This window comes from Lepidochelys kempii, chromosome 3 (genome assembly GCF_965140265.1).
Source record: "Lepidochelys kempii isolate rLepKem1 chromosome 3, rLepKem1.hap2, whole genome shotgun sequence".
Classification (NCBI taxonomy): Eukaryota; Metazoa; Chordata; order Testudines; family Cheloniidae; genus Lepidochelys; species Lepidochelys kempii.
In genome coordinates, this window is record NC_133258.1 from 82,135,016 (window position 1) to 82,148,618 (window position 13,603).

Consider the following 13,603-nt stretch of genomic DNA (forward strand, 5'->3'; position numbering starts at 1 on the left):
AGATCAGCATAGATCTATTGAAGTCAAAGGACCTATGCTGATTTATACCAGCTGAGGATCTGGTCCTTTTACTCTTCCACAGAATCGACTGCCATAGGCCACAATTTTCAAACATAAAACCATGCTCTTGAAACCATATTTAGCCACCTACGTAAAAATGACCTGATTTCCAAAGGTGCCAAGCACCTGCACCTCTTTTCATACAAATTACAATTCCTCAGCTGGTGTAAATTGTCATCTCTCCTACTGAGCGAGAACAATTAACACAGGCGGGGGTTCTGGGCCATGTAGATTTAAGGCCACTTGGGATTTTCAAATATTTCATGACTGGGACCACTGACTTCAGTGGGGTTACCCCAAAGGTTACTTTGATTGCTACAGATGTAATTGTTCTCTGTGACCTTTCTGAGAAGAAGCTTATTTTAAAAAAACAAAATGAACACCACGTTCAAAGCACACATTAAGCCGATATGACCCCATATGCACCACATGTGAAACGTGTGCATCCCAGGAAAAGAGAAGAAAATCCATACTTCTTTTAGGAAAGAGAAAACCAATGACTTGATCCTGCAAACCCTTGCTCATGTGAGTAGGCCTCATTCAGATGGATTGTAAACAATATGGTTACTCACATAAATGATTCTGATATCAGGCCCCAAAGAAATAAACATTTTCAGACATTTAGGACCTGATTATCCTCCCTTTTACATCAATGTAAAGCAGAAGTAATTCCATTCAGTAGAGTTGGTGTAAAATGGATATGAAAGGAGAATCAAGCTCTTCATTTTGTCATTTACTCTTGTACTATTTGGATACAAGGTTTCTGTATCACAGGGAAAGTTTGGAAAAAATCACAGCTCATGCTCAAATGCAGAAACCAGAACAGGCAGCTGTTCTGAAATACATTTATGGATCTTTACCATAAGAACTGAAGGCTCTTGCAGAAACACTGTCAGAAATTATGAAGTTATTATTGCCTTCATATGCATGAGGAGAGACTAAAACAACGATTGAAAATGTCCATGCAAAAGTCCTGACCTATGGGGAGAGCTGGCCCTAGGAGTTCACATTATTAGGAGTGCCTCCCAAAAATCCTGAACTTGAGTTGAAAACCAGAAGAAACAGTTGTGCAAGAGATGGACATAATTAAATATGGAGCACTAGGATTTAGGAAATTCCATTTTAAAATGCAAATGCATATAAAAAGTAAATAAAAGATTCATGTGAAGTAGCAATAATGTCTTCCCAGATTTCTGGCCTGGAAGGTCTTGAACTAATTGTGACAGAGCCCCATTTACGTCTAAACGCCAGGTGACTGTCCTTGTCTATCATTAGACCCCATCCCACAAAGCATTAAAGTTAAACACATTCTTAACTGCGTTACCAGATTGAAGCCTTGCTACTCCGTTGTGCTCCTCATTGTACATCAGGTCATTTGTATTCTTTTGATAGTGAACTATGTTATACTCACATGAAAAGGGCTTAGTGTTGGGAGTGTATTTGCTGATCCCATGAAAGCAACAAATCAAGTAAACATGGAATCTGTACAGAGCCAGCAAATCTAAAACATTTGCTTCCAAAAAAAAAAAAAGCGTATTAAATCTATGGACCTCATCCTGCGAGAGGCTGAGCACCCTCAACTCCCGCTGCCTCCTGTGAGAGTTGAGGGTGCTCAGCAGTTTACAAGAGTAGGCCCCATCTCAGTCTCATTTGCATGGATTTGCTTCCCCAGACATATTTTTGGTATTTGAAAAGAATGGTATTCCTGTACAACATGTGTCTCAATTTGTAATAATATCCTTCCTGCGGCTGGTTTAGTTTTCCAAGTGTTTCTAAAATGTTACTGTCTTAAATTTGAGCCAACCTACAACAACAAATTATCTAGATACAAAGTGGCTGAACTGCATTTGTTGGAAGAACACCCCCCCCCACCCCCACCCCCCGCTACATGTCATCTTCCAGTCCTTGTTTTGGACATTCAAACTGTGTAATATAATCATCCTCTATGGAAGCGTATTTTTTTTTAAAGTTGTGGAGATTGGGTGGTGTAGAAGGAAACAACTCTCTGGTTCAGATTTCTTTGTAAAGTTCTGCAGCCCATCAACAACGTATTGATATTTTAAACCTATGTTTAAAGCAATTTTCAGCTATTTATTTGGAGCCCTTGTGGCTAAATGTAAATCTTAATATTATTATGATTTATTGCGTGCTCATGCTTCAAATATTTATATGCTTTTATGATCCACTTGAGCTGCCCTTTTTAAGTACTTTATCCAAAAACCCCTTTCCCACAGGAATTCTGTAATCTAGTGATGTCCGAATACTGATACAGAAGAAGAGGTACATGATGAGGTCACTACAGACTTGAATGCTGTCCCCTACTTTCTTAGTTCAATTAAGATGCAAATTTTCCATTATACAGCAGTAGTTTACCAATTACTGCTGAACCAGCGATAAAAACATTGTCTCTATATTTGTAGAAAAGTTTAAACAACAGCAAACTCTGCAACAATTACTGCTAGTTTAAACTGTTACCAGTAATCACAAGGGACACTCTAAAGCCGCTGGCACTGCACCTGTAAAATGTTCCAGCTACAAGCTATTTGCTCCATACATTCTTGATTGTTATCCCCTCCTCTGCCATAATCTGCAAGACTTTTTGGCTACTTGAGACCCTATCCTGCACCCATTAAACTAGATAAATCGAATTCTATTCTCAGGATTTGATCCTGCATGACTGAAATGAATCAGAGCTTTACGAACATTAGTGGGAGATGGACCAGGCCCTTACATTGGTATAAATCAGGAAAAATTCCACTAAAGTCAGTGTAAAACCAGAGAGAGATCAGAATCAGGCCCCGTGGTTGCAGCCTCAGGGTCTTGACTACAATGGGCCTGATTCCTCAAACGCTTGCCTGTGGGAGTAGGCCTTACACAGACAAGTAGTCCCACTGGCTTCAGGGTGGCAACAATTTGCAGGATCAGGACCTAACAGTCTTTGTTGTGGCTGCTGTATTTTAATTTGCGTATTTAATATTAAGAAATCCAAAACATAAGTTTTTTAAAATGTCTCTTTTAATATAACCCAAGATCTTATAATTTGTGTAAATGGAGTCAGAATAGGTAACATTTGTACAGAAGCAGTAAACAAGTCAACACACACGGAACACTTCTGTAGGACTTTTCAAGCATTAACTAAGGAGCCCTCACAACAGCCCAACAAGATAGCTCAGTATTATTTCCCCCATTTTACAGACAGGGAATCTGAAGCAGAGGGGCAGATTCTGATCTCATTTACACTGCTGTGACTTGACTGTCTTCACTCCCACCTACCAGCTTCTATGCCACTCCATGTGTAATATTTTATGCAAATAAGCTAGATGCAGCTGACATATTTGCAAATAATTTACATATGACCCTAAACTTCAATTTACAGTCAACACACCCATCCCTGAGCAAGGGGCAGAGCGCTGCGTGCACAAACCTTGCAGGTGTCGCGTGTATGGGTGTGTGCTCGAGTGGACTTGGGCAGGGACCTCAGTGGGGATGTCTGCGGGGCAGCTGGGGCGCTCTCTAGCCCCTTCTCCTCACCTTCTGCCTGCTGCTGCCGCCTCTTCCTGCTGCTGCCAGCTGCTCCTCCTTGCTCCTTTCCCACTTGGCTCCAGCACGGAAAACACCCTGAGGGGAGCGTGCTCAGCCCTGGTGCCACAGCAGCTCCTGGAGGCCAAAACTGGCGATAACAGGCCAGTCCTGCTGAACACATAAGGTTTCAGCAGAGCTGGGGGAACGCTCCACATTGCTGCCAAATGTGGCAGGGTTGCGACAGAAGCGTGACTCTTGGCAGCCTTGCTTCAGTGCTGTGACATCAAACAACCTCCATGTAAACGAGAACAGAGCCTGGCCCAAACAGGTTAAGTGATTTGCCAGAGGCCCCAGAATAAGTCATTCTTACAGCGGAGATTAGAAGTGCAGAGTTTGTCTGCTCTTACCATGGCCTAGCTTTTATGCTACTGGCTTATGTGTCTCTCAGTGTCACCAGAGTATAAGCCAGTGGGCCCCCTTTTCAGCGATCAGTGGGAGATGGGGAGTGGGGAGGCCACAAATGCTGATTTTTTAAAAGTAAAACTGAAAATGTTGTGGAGCTTCATTAATCTTTTGATCATTATCTGCAAAGTGTGTGAAATTACACAAAAATGGTATTAAATGAGAATTGGCTAAGAGGAAAAGATTTTGCTTGTTTGTAGGAGACAGGGTTATTAATGTGAGAGGTTAGGAACACAAATTGTTATATGGAGTGGATTTGCCTCAGCACAAAGAACTTATGTAGGGCCCTATGCACTGTTAAACTCTGTTTTAAGGATTTAAGAGAGACACGGGAATGGGATGAATTTTACCCTAGGAATGCACCAAGGAATGAACAACAACTGTAAGGAGGGGGCGGGATGGGGACATCAGACATAAGCAACAATAATTTTTGAACTAGCCATAGTTCATCTATATTGATAGAAGTAGGTAGTAATGAATATAAGTGTAAATCAGAAGTTGGGAATTGTGGAAAATTGAATAAGGGAAGCAAAGGGACACAAGAAGAAATCTATGGCCAGCAGAGTTAAGGACATTAAGGAGTTTTTAAAGTATATTAGGAAAAAAAAATCCTAACAATAGTATTGGTCCATGGGAAAATAATAGAATTATCCATAATAATGCAGAAAAGACAGAAGTGTTCAATAAATATTTCTGTTCTGTATTTGGGAAAAAATAGATGATCTACTCATATCATATGATAACACTCTTTCCATTCCGCTAGTATCTCAGAAGGATGTTAAATGGAAGCTACTAAAATTAGACATATATAAATCAACAGGTCTAGATAACTTGCATCCAGAATGTGAAAAAAAAAAAAAAAAGAAGGCAGATGAGTTCACTGGACCATTAATGTGAATTTTCAGTAAGTCTTGGAACTCTGGGGAAGTTCCAGAAGACTGGAAGTTAATGTTGTGCCAATATTTAAAAAGGGTAAACACAATGACCTAGATAATTACAGGCCTGTGAGGCTGACATTGATCCCAGGAAACGTAACGGAGAGGCTGATATGCGACTCGATTAATAAAGAATTAAAGGAGGGTAATATAATGAATTCCAGTCAACGTGGGTTTATGGAAAATAGATCCTGTCAAACTAACTTGATATCTTTTTTTGATGAGATTATAAGTTTTGTTGATAAAGGTAATAGAGTTGTATAATAGACGTCTGTAGGGCATTTAACTTGATACTGCATGCCATTTTGATTTAAAAAACTAGAAAGATATAAGCAAACATGGCACACATTAACTGGATTAAAAGTTAGCTACATGATAGGTCTCAACATATAATTGTAAACCAGGAATCATCATTGAACGGGTATGTTTCCTGTGAGGTCCCGCAGGGATCAGTTCTTGGCCCTATGACATTTAACATTTTTATTAACATCCTAGAAGAAAAAATAAAATCATCACTAATACAGTTTGCAGATGACACAAAAACTGGAGGAATGGTAAATAATTTAGAGAACAGGTCACTGATAAAGAGCGATCTGGATTATTTGGTAAACTGGGAGCAAGCAAGCAATATGCATTTTAATATGGCTAAATGTAAATGTATAAATCTAGCAACAAAGAATGTAGGCCATACTTATGCAATGGGGGTCTCCATCCTGGGAAGCAGTGATTGTGAAAAAGATCTGGGGGTCTTGGTGGATACTCATGAGCTCCCAGTGTGACACTGTGGCCAACAAGGCAAATGTAGTCCTTGGATGCATCAACAGGGGAATCTTGAGTAGGAATAGAGAGGTCATTCTACCTCTGTATTGGGCACTGGTGCAACTGCTGCTGGAATACTGTATTCAGTTCTGGTGACCAGAATTCAAGAAGGATGTTGATAAATTGGAGAGGGTTCAGAGAAGAGCCACAAGAATGATTAAAGGATTAGAAAACCTGCCTTATAGTGATAGACTCAAAGAGCTCGATCCAGTTAGTTTAACGAAGAGAGGGCTAAGAGGTAACTTGATTACAATCTGGAAGTTGAAACTAGATAAATTCAGATGGGAAATAAGACCATAATTCTTTAACAGTCAGAGTAATTAACCGTTGGAACAATTTATCATGGTGGATTCTCCATCACTGACGATTTTTTTAATCAGGATTGGGTGTTTTTCTAAAAGATCTGCTTTAGGAGTTATTTTTGGGAAGTTCGAAGGCCTGTGTATACAGGGGTTCAGACTAGATGATCACAGTGATTGCATATGCCCTTGGAATCTATGAATCTTGGCTGAAATCTGTGTGTCTGCCCTCCTGATCTTAATAACACAAAACCATGAGGGAGCACAGAAGTGAAAAGAAATGCACGTCAGCAAGATCAGACAAGAAGCTGATCGCTGATGTTAAAAATGTTTTAAGTTTAAAAAATAATTGCTCCCTGCCAGGGCACTGCAGACTGTCCAATGGACCCAATCTCAGCAGTTCTGGAAAACAAAATGCAGTCCTAAATAGAAAGTAGAAATGCCCTGCCCCATGGATGTGGACCAAATTAAAAAATAATAACCTAAAGCTGACCCAGAACATGTTATGGCGTGACAGTCACACCATACCCAACCCCCACTCCATGGAACCAAACACAGGGCCAATTTCTGCTCACTAATGCACACATGTGAATCTGTTCTCATTGGCTTTAAAGGAGAGCTACATATGCATTCAGGGCTCAATATTTATGAAGGTCCCTTTGTGTTTGGGGCCGCATGTGTGTAGGCTATAAGGGGGGAGAAGAGATTCCATTTATCCTCTCCATATGTTCCCTTACCTCACCTGGAGCTGGGAGCCATGTATATAACATCCATACAGTGTGGTCCTATCTGTCTTTGTGTTGCAGTAGTCACAGCTGCTCATTAGAACCGTCTCAGAGCAAAAACCAAAGCAATAAAAAAGGGTAGCAAGTGCTATTGCTAGATAAACAAATGTTCAAAAGTTACCACAGATTTTGAGTGCCTCCATTTTTCGATATTCAGCTTGCTTTTCAAAGGTGCCAAAGACCCACAAAATTCCCATAGCAGCATATTGTTGTTCAGCTTTGAGGTGCTATTCAGCACCTGGCCTGACAGTGTAGAAAAGAGATGAGCCTCCATCTCAACTCTCCTTTCTTTGGGTGGGGTGAGGGGCTCAGAGCAAGATGCTGTTGTTCATCTGCACCTGCCCCCAGCCTCTTCACAGAGCAACATGTGTGACTTTTTTGGCAAAATATTCTAATTTTTTTTCTTCCCTCTCCTTTACCTGTTGTGTCCCTGGTTTTATCTGCTCTTCCTTTCCCTCTTTTGTTTGGTAGGGATTTCTCCTCCTTACTCTTGGATTGTAGTTCCTGTATGAAAGGTGTGAAGTGCAGGAGTGCTGTTAAGAGTGGCCAATGGTCTCACCTGGCAGCTCTGCTGTTACCTTTGGTACCTGTGGGTGGGATTTCTCTCCTATTGCTCTTCCATAGGACTTGCTCCCTGGTAAATTTGGAATAACTGCAACCACTGCCTCCTGTTAACTCTCAAGTTCCTGTCCAGAGTGAGGGACTCTGTGGGTTTTATTTGCTCCATTTTTGCCAGTGATTTAGTTGACTTTTGACATACAGGAGTACTAGTAAAAGTCTCAGCTGTATTTCTTGGCTCTAATCACCTGACAAGGGTCAGGCGAATAGCCTTGTCAGATGGCAGCAGCCGATATTTACAAATTCCAGTCGTTAATTTAACAGTATACCCTAGTCCAAATGGATAGACTAAATTAGGTTAGAGAAAAAGGTCCAGAGTTAGACCTAGTTTAACCTGGTGCAATTTCACTGAAGGCTTTTCTAGGAATAGGTGCAGATCTTAGACAGAGAAGCAATAGTTAGCAGTTGGCATCCTTTCTCCTATTCTTTCCCAGTTTCTCCCAGAAAGTTCTTCCCTAAATATAAAATTGACAGAGACCATTGCATTATCTACAGGCAAACTCCAATGTATCTGTATGACAATTCAATATCACAGTTCCCTTACGACAATACTGTCTCTAGCCCTGCTCGGCCACACAGAGTAAGTCCCATGCATCCCTGTTTGGATTTTAAGGTCTGTACAGGTTAGAGCTCCAACTGCCAGGAGTAGGAGGCCAGGGGCTGCATATCTGACCCATTGTTAACAAAAGACCCAGAGTTTGCAGGACATGAATGAAAAAAAAATACCCTTGAAGTTAATGGGAATTTGTCGTGGTAAGAACTGTGTAAGGAACTCTGAATTTGAGCCCAGCTAACTTTCTCCTTGGGTCCCCTCTGAAATAAAATGTCAGAGCTCTGTGTGCAGAAATGCTTCCCCCAGCTTTAGTGATGTGGTGCCTTTTCTATAATGTCATGGAGAGGAAAGATAAATCACTCACTGTTCAAAGGGGAAGGTTTTAATGGTAAAGCTTGAACTACTTGGAGAGTTGCTAAAAAGCACTGAGCTATTACAAATAACAGATGACCCCAGCGAGTTTATAGGGCTGAACATGCTCTCATGCCTGCGTCAGCTGCACTCCTGTGGTTATGACTTCAGCAGAGCCTCCCTGAGAAAATTATGGGCTTGCCTTCGCCCTGGGGCCATTTATGAACCAGGCATCTTCTGGCGCATCAACAGCTTTCATGTTCATTGCCTGGTTGAATTAAGTACTGTGTTAAAAGACGGAAAACTCCACCAGCCCACATCAATGATCACCCGGGACTAAGCCTAATGCTCAGTCGCCATATTGTTTCTGAACAATTTGATGCTGCGGTTGGAGTTGAAGACTGAAAAAAGTAAGAATGACAAAAATTGTTTTCCGTTAGTGTTTTATACCCTCTCACTATGTATATAGGTGTGTAGTGTTTTATATCACAGAGCTCTCAGCTCAAGGGTCTAAGATGATCACAAACTCTATTGTAACTGACTTTCTGCTTAGGCTGACAGCAAGGTATGAACCCAGGAGGACCTTCAGTGCTCAAAACATGAGCCTCTACTGCTTGAGGTAAAGGGCTATAGCTTCATTAATTAGAGTCAGTAGTTGATCCATAAACCTCTTATGTGGACTGGCCACTAGACAGGACAAACTCCTCACTCTGCTAGTCTGGGTTACAGTATTATGCAAGGAGTTTTATCTTCTACCTCTCCTGCATGCCTATTCCCTACCTGTAACTTCATCTCAAAGACTATAAAAGTAAATAAGCTACTGGGTATTTTCTTAATTCTGTAAAACAGTCCCAATGCTTTGGGTGCACACTGAGACAATCTTATGGCTTGGACTCCATTATTCTCTAAAACCTTAGAGGGAAATCCTAAAGCATATTATCAGTCTCAGTATGTGCACTGGGCAACATTTTCCTCCTCAGTCCACTTTGTTGTTCCCTTACCTGCAGTGTGAATTTCTCTGATACCCTATGTCTCTGTACTTATGTCCCATGCACAACTCCTGTCGTCCTCATGGCAAAGAGTGGAAGAACCATAAAGCATATTCAGGGCTGCCACAGAGCATGGTGCCAGCAGAGCTGCCCAGGTCATGGGGGCACTACAGCTAGTGGGAGGTTTAATATGCATGTTTCAATGCCACATGGTTGGGAGAGTGAGCAGCAGCTAGAGATCTCTGTGATGATAACTGAGCCCCTTGGGAAAGGGAGGTATCTCCCTGTTTGGTGCAACGCTGGGCTACATCACTGCTCCCTGCCCGTCCGTTTGATAGGTAATTTTGACCCACCGTTCCCCTAATTCCCTCCATAAACACTAGTTCTGCACTTCTGCATACACTGCCTGCTCCCCTATTCTATGCCTCCACCCTACTCTCATGGAAATGAACTCACTTCATCCTCAGCTGGCATGGCATTTGCATGGGGTGGGGTTATATGGGGGAGAGAAAGTATTATGCTGCATCTTGGGGCTTTCAGCTGGGAGCAATCACATGGCTTTGCAAGGGGCCATACATTTGCCTGAGTCAGCCCTGTTTATATAATTGTATAACTGAAGAGGTTGGCAGAAAGGCATTCTAGGTGAGAAACCTGGGTTCTGGCCTCTCTTCTGCCTGCTCACCAGAGCCTGGAGTTGCTGATCTTCAGGACACATGGTCAGGCACTCCTCTGGGAAGACTGAGTGAGGAGGGAGAGGGGGGTCATTGAGAAGTCTGTCATGCAGGGTATGATGGAGGCAGGGTGATGAGAAGGTTTTCTGGGCACGGTGCAGATTTGTTAAACTTGCTCTAATATTCTTTATTAAGGTGTGTGTTTCAAAACCTTCTAATGTGCTTAGAGTACAAGTGCACAGTAAGCCTAATTACATGAATAAACAACCAAACTCTAACATTGGTGTCCAGGATGAGTTGTTCACCTATCACTGCTGAGTCCAGTTCTCCACAGTAAGCTCAATGTTTCACTCAGAAATAAAAAAAACTACGATATATGAGAAAACCCCATCTCTTAGTTAGGGTTTGGTAATTTAACCCCCTTCCTCTTAGGTTGCAGTACAGACCCAAATGCTCTGCCACTCAGAGGGAAGATATGGAAAGATACGTTTGGCATGATCCATGACTTTAATATACTGAAGCTAAACATTGTATTCAGACAGTTTTTTTTTTAAATTGTGATAGCTTAAAAAAGGGGAGAAGGGCTAATTACTGGGAGACAACCAGTAGTACAGTAAAACCTCAGAGTTACAGGAATGGAGGTTGTTCGTAACTCTGAACAAAACTTTATGGTTGTTCTTTGAAAAGTTTATAGCTGAACACTGACTTAATACAGCTTTGGAACTTTACTATGCAGAAGAAAAATGCTGCTTTTGACCATCTAAATTTAAATGAAACAAGCACAGAAACAGTTTCCTTATCTTGTCAAATATTTTTTTAAACTTTCCCTTTATTTTTTTAGTTAACGTTTAACACAGTATTATGCTGTATTTGAATTTTTTTTTTTTTTGTCTCTGCTCCTGCCTGATTGCATACTTCTGGTTCCAAATGAGGTGTGTAGTTGACTGGTCAGTTTGTAACTCCGGTGTTTGTAATTCTGAGGTTCTACTGATAGTTAAAACAAGCAAATGAGAGGTAGAAGATATGTGCTGTCTTCCCAATGCTACCATTATTCCTGGCACTGTGGGATCCTGGGCAAATCAAATATCCTCCTTGGCTCAGTCCTTCTATCTGTTTAATGGAGATAATGGTACATATACTTTTGTAAAGTACTTTGAGATCCATAGGTGAAGAGCACTGGATAACTGCAAGAGGTTATTACTCACCTTTGATCTGCTAGACTAAAAGGCGGGAGGCAAAAAGTATTAATTATGATTGTGTCTCTCTCTTGTTTTAAGCTTGTTCTAAGGAGCTTGTTCTCCATGTTCTAATATACTTCCACCAATCTTGCTGCAAAGGAGGCTTTGCTGACTTCTCCATGTACTCACAGCCCTGGTAGTATCAGGCAGACATACCTGAGGATGAAGCAGTGAAACCAGTGTCCTTACATAAGCTGCCCTCAGGGCTTTAAGCTGCGTTCCCAAGTTTGTGCACACATTCCCTGCAATGAATCATCCCCAACGCTTTCTGACCAGCTCCTCTTGTCTGTTTTACAGGAATGCTCACTGACAGGGTACCTTGCATGGAGAAAGGGAGCAGAGCAAACCATGTCACTTCACCGAATGATGCCAGCTGGGCCGCTCACCACCCCGTCTGGCTAAAAGTCAAACAAATAAAGCAGCTTCTGTCATTAAGTCTCTCAGAGGAAGCCTCAGTCCCACGGGTGCCTTTGGCCCAGAAGATAGCCTATCATGGACCGACGTAATGTGCTTCACATTCCCACTACCACCTCCTCTTCTCCTTGGAGGAACATGTTTTCCTCTTGGTTTCTTGCTGGGGAATTTTTCCCTCTGGTTTCAAAAACCACCCGGACCAATGTAGGTACTTTTCCCTCTCTGATTTCAAGATTCAGATATTTGAGACTGGACAATGATATGGATTTTTTTTTTCAAAAACTGCTGTGGTTTTGCTGCTACACTAAGAATCGTGATTTGCATTGTATGGTTTTGGACCTAGTCACGTTTTGATGGGGGAAAGGGGTTTTACTGGAGTAGCAACGCTTCAGAGTCATCTCTCTCCTACCCATGATGCACTTTTAAAGGAAGAGTTAGAATATTTTATTGGCTAATATACTTTCCTTGTTATTTTTACAAAGGCCACCTTTATCCTTTTTAATGCCATATTTTCAGTGTTACACTTTTATGGCTTTTAATTTTTGATTTGACAGATGTAAGAAGCAGCATGAATAGTTTATACTGTGGTTTTTCAGAGCCTGAATGCCAAGAGAACTCAGTAAATGTTTATTCTTCTCAGCTTTCTCTTTAAATTCCCCTAAATAGCGCCCCATTTGGGAACAGAGCAAGAGTGTTGAACTAAAGACCAAAATTCCCTCAAGGTGTAAAATAATCTGAGGGGAATATTTGCTGGGCGTCACGAAAGACTTGGATGAAATTTCAACCCTGATGGTTTTCAGTGATCCAGGAAGCCAGTGAGACAATCTCTCCATATGCATAGCCCTTTCATGATAATTAGAATGGTATGGACAAACCAATGAAAACAAGGGGTAAAGTGAGAAAGATTCCCCCATGATTCTGTTTCACTGTTTGCTTTCTCCTGTCATGGTTAAGAGAAATGTGCAATTCGATCCTCAATCAGTGGGTGGAGGATAACAGGGTAGAATTTACTTGTGTGCACTTGTACAGTTGTAGCCAAGAGTCCAAAAGTACACTAGAGCATGTAGACTGGCACTGAATTGGTAAGACAGTTGTGGAGTAACCCATTCTGACAAATACAAAAAAGAAAAAAAATACAAATCACCTTGTGATTCAGTGTAACTGTTTACTAACTTGAATAAAGCAATTGTTCACTCTCAAGTGTTCAGAGTACACCTCTTCTATAAGGCTGCTGTTAGGAACCAAGAAGCAGTTTGCAAAAGAAGTGTCCCTATTAGTCTCAGTGAAGTTGGGAGCAGGGTATCAAAGCCAGTCACACCAGAGCCTTGTAGTGATGGTGCACTATGAGCACTATGTATATACTGTATTTCTATATTTTCCTTTGTACAAAGTCACTTAACAAGTCAAGCTACTGTTTTACAGGTGCTCCTTATTTATTAGGGCTGTGAAAGCTTGGAAAACACACCAGGCAAGCGAGCTCGCTTTTTAAAAAATATTGGGGGGGAGGGGGAGCTCCTAAGCCTCGGGGAAGTTACTAAGAGCTACCAGAGAAACATCTCCAAGAAAAAAAGGACACGAAGCACTTTCAATGTGCTCACTTTCTTTCTGGGCTCACAACACTTTTCTCTTTCCCTGACTGGTGTCAGATTTATTAAAGGAAAATAAATCTCGAAGAAAAAAAATGCACTTAAATGTGCTGTTGTTTTATTTTTTTTTCCTATGCACGTAAAGTTGTTCTTTTCTCTCCCTGACTGATCACAGATCAAGCAAAATTCAATCTGAAATCTAAAAAGCAAAAGCACCCTGACAAGTGTTATTTTTATTATTACTTGTATTGCAGTACTGCCTAGGAGTCCTAGTCATGAACCAGTAATTCACTGTGCTAGG

The 13,603-nt window shown here is 41.3% G+C and overlaps 1 protein-coding gene across 2 annotated transcripts in view; it reads left to right on the forward strand.

Annotated features, from left to right (window-relative positions):
• The window catches only part of SOBP (sine oculis binding protein homolog), a 135,941-nt gene extending 124,253 nt beyond the window's left edge, over positions 1 to 11,688 (forward strand). For both annotated transcript variants that reach the window (XM_073336934.1, XM_073336933.1), the window contains one exon: positions 11,600 to 11,688. The gene's annotated coding sequence lies outside the window, so the exon portion shown is untranslated. The remainder of the gene's footprint in view (positions 1 to 11,599) is intronic.
• Positions 11,689 to 13,603: the final 1,915 nt, after the last annotated feature.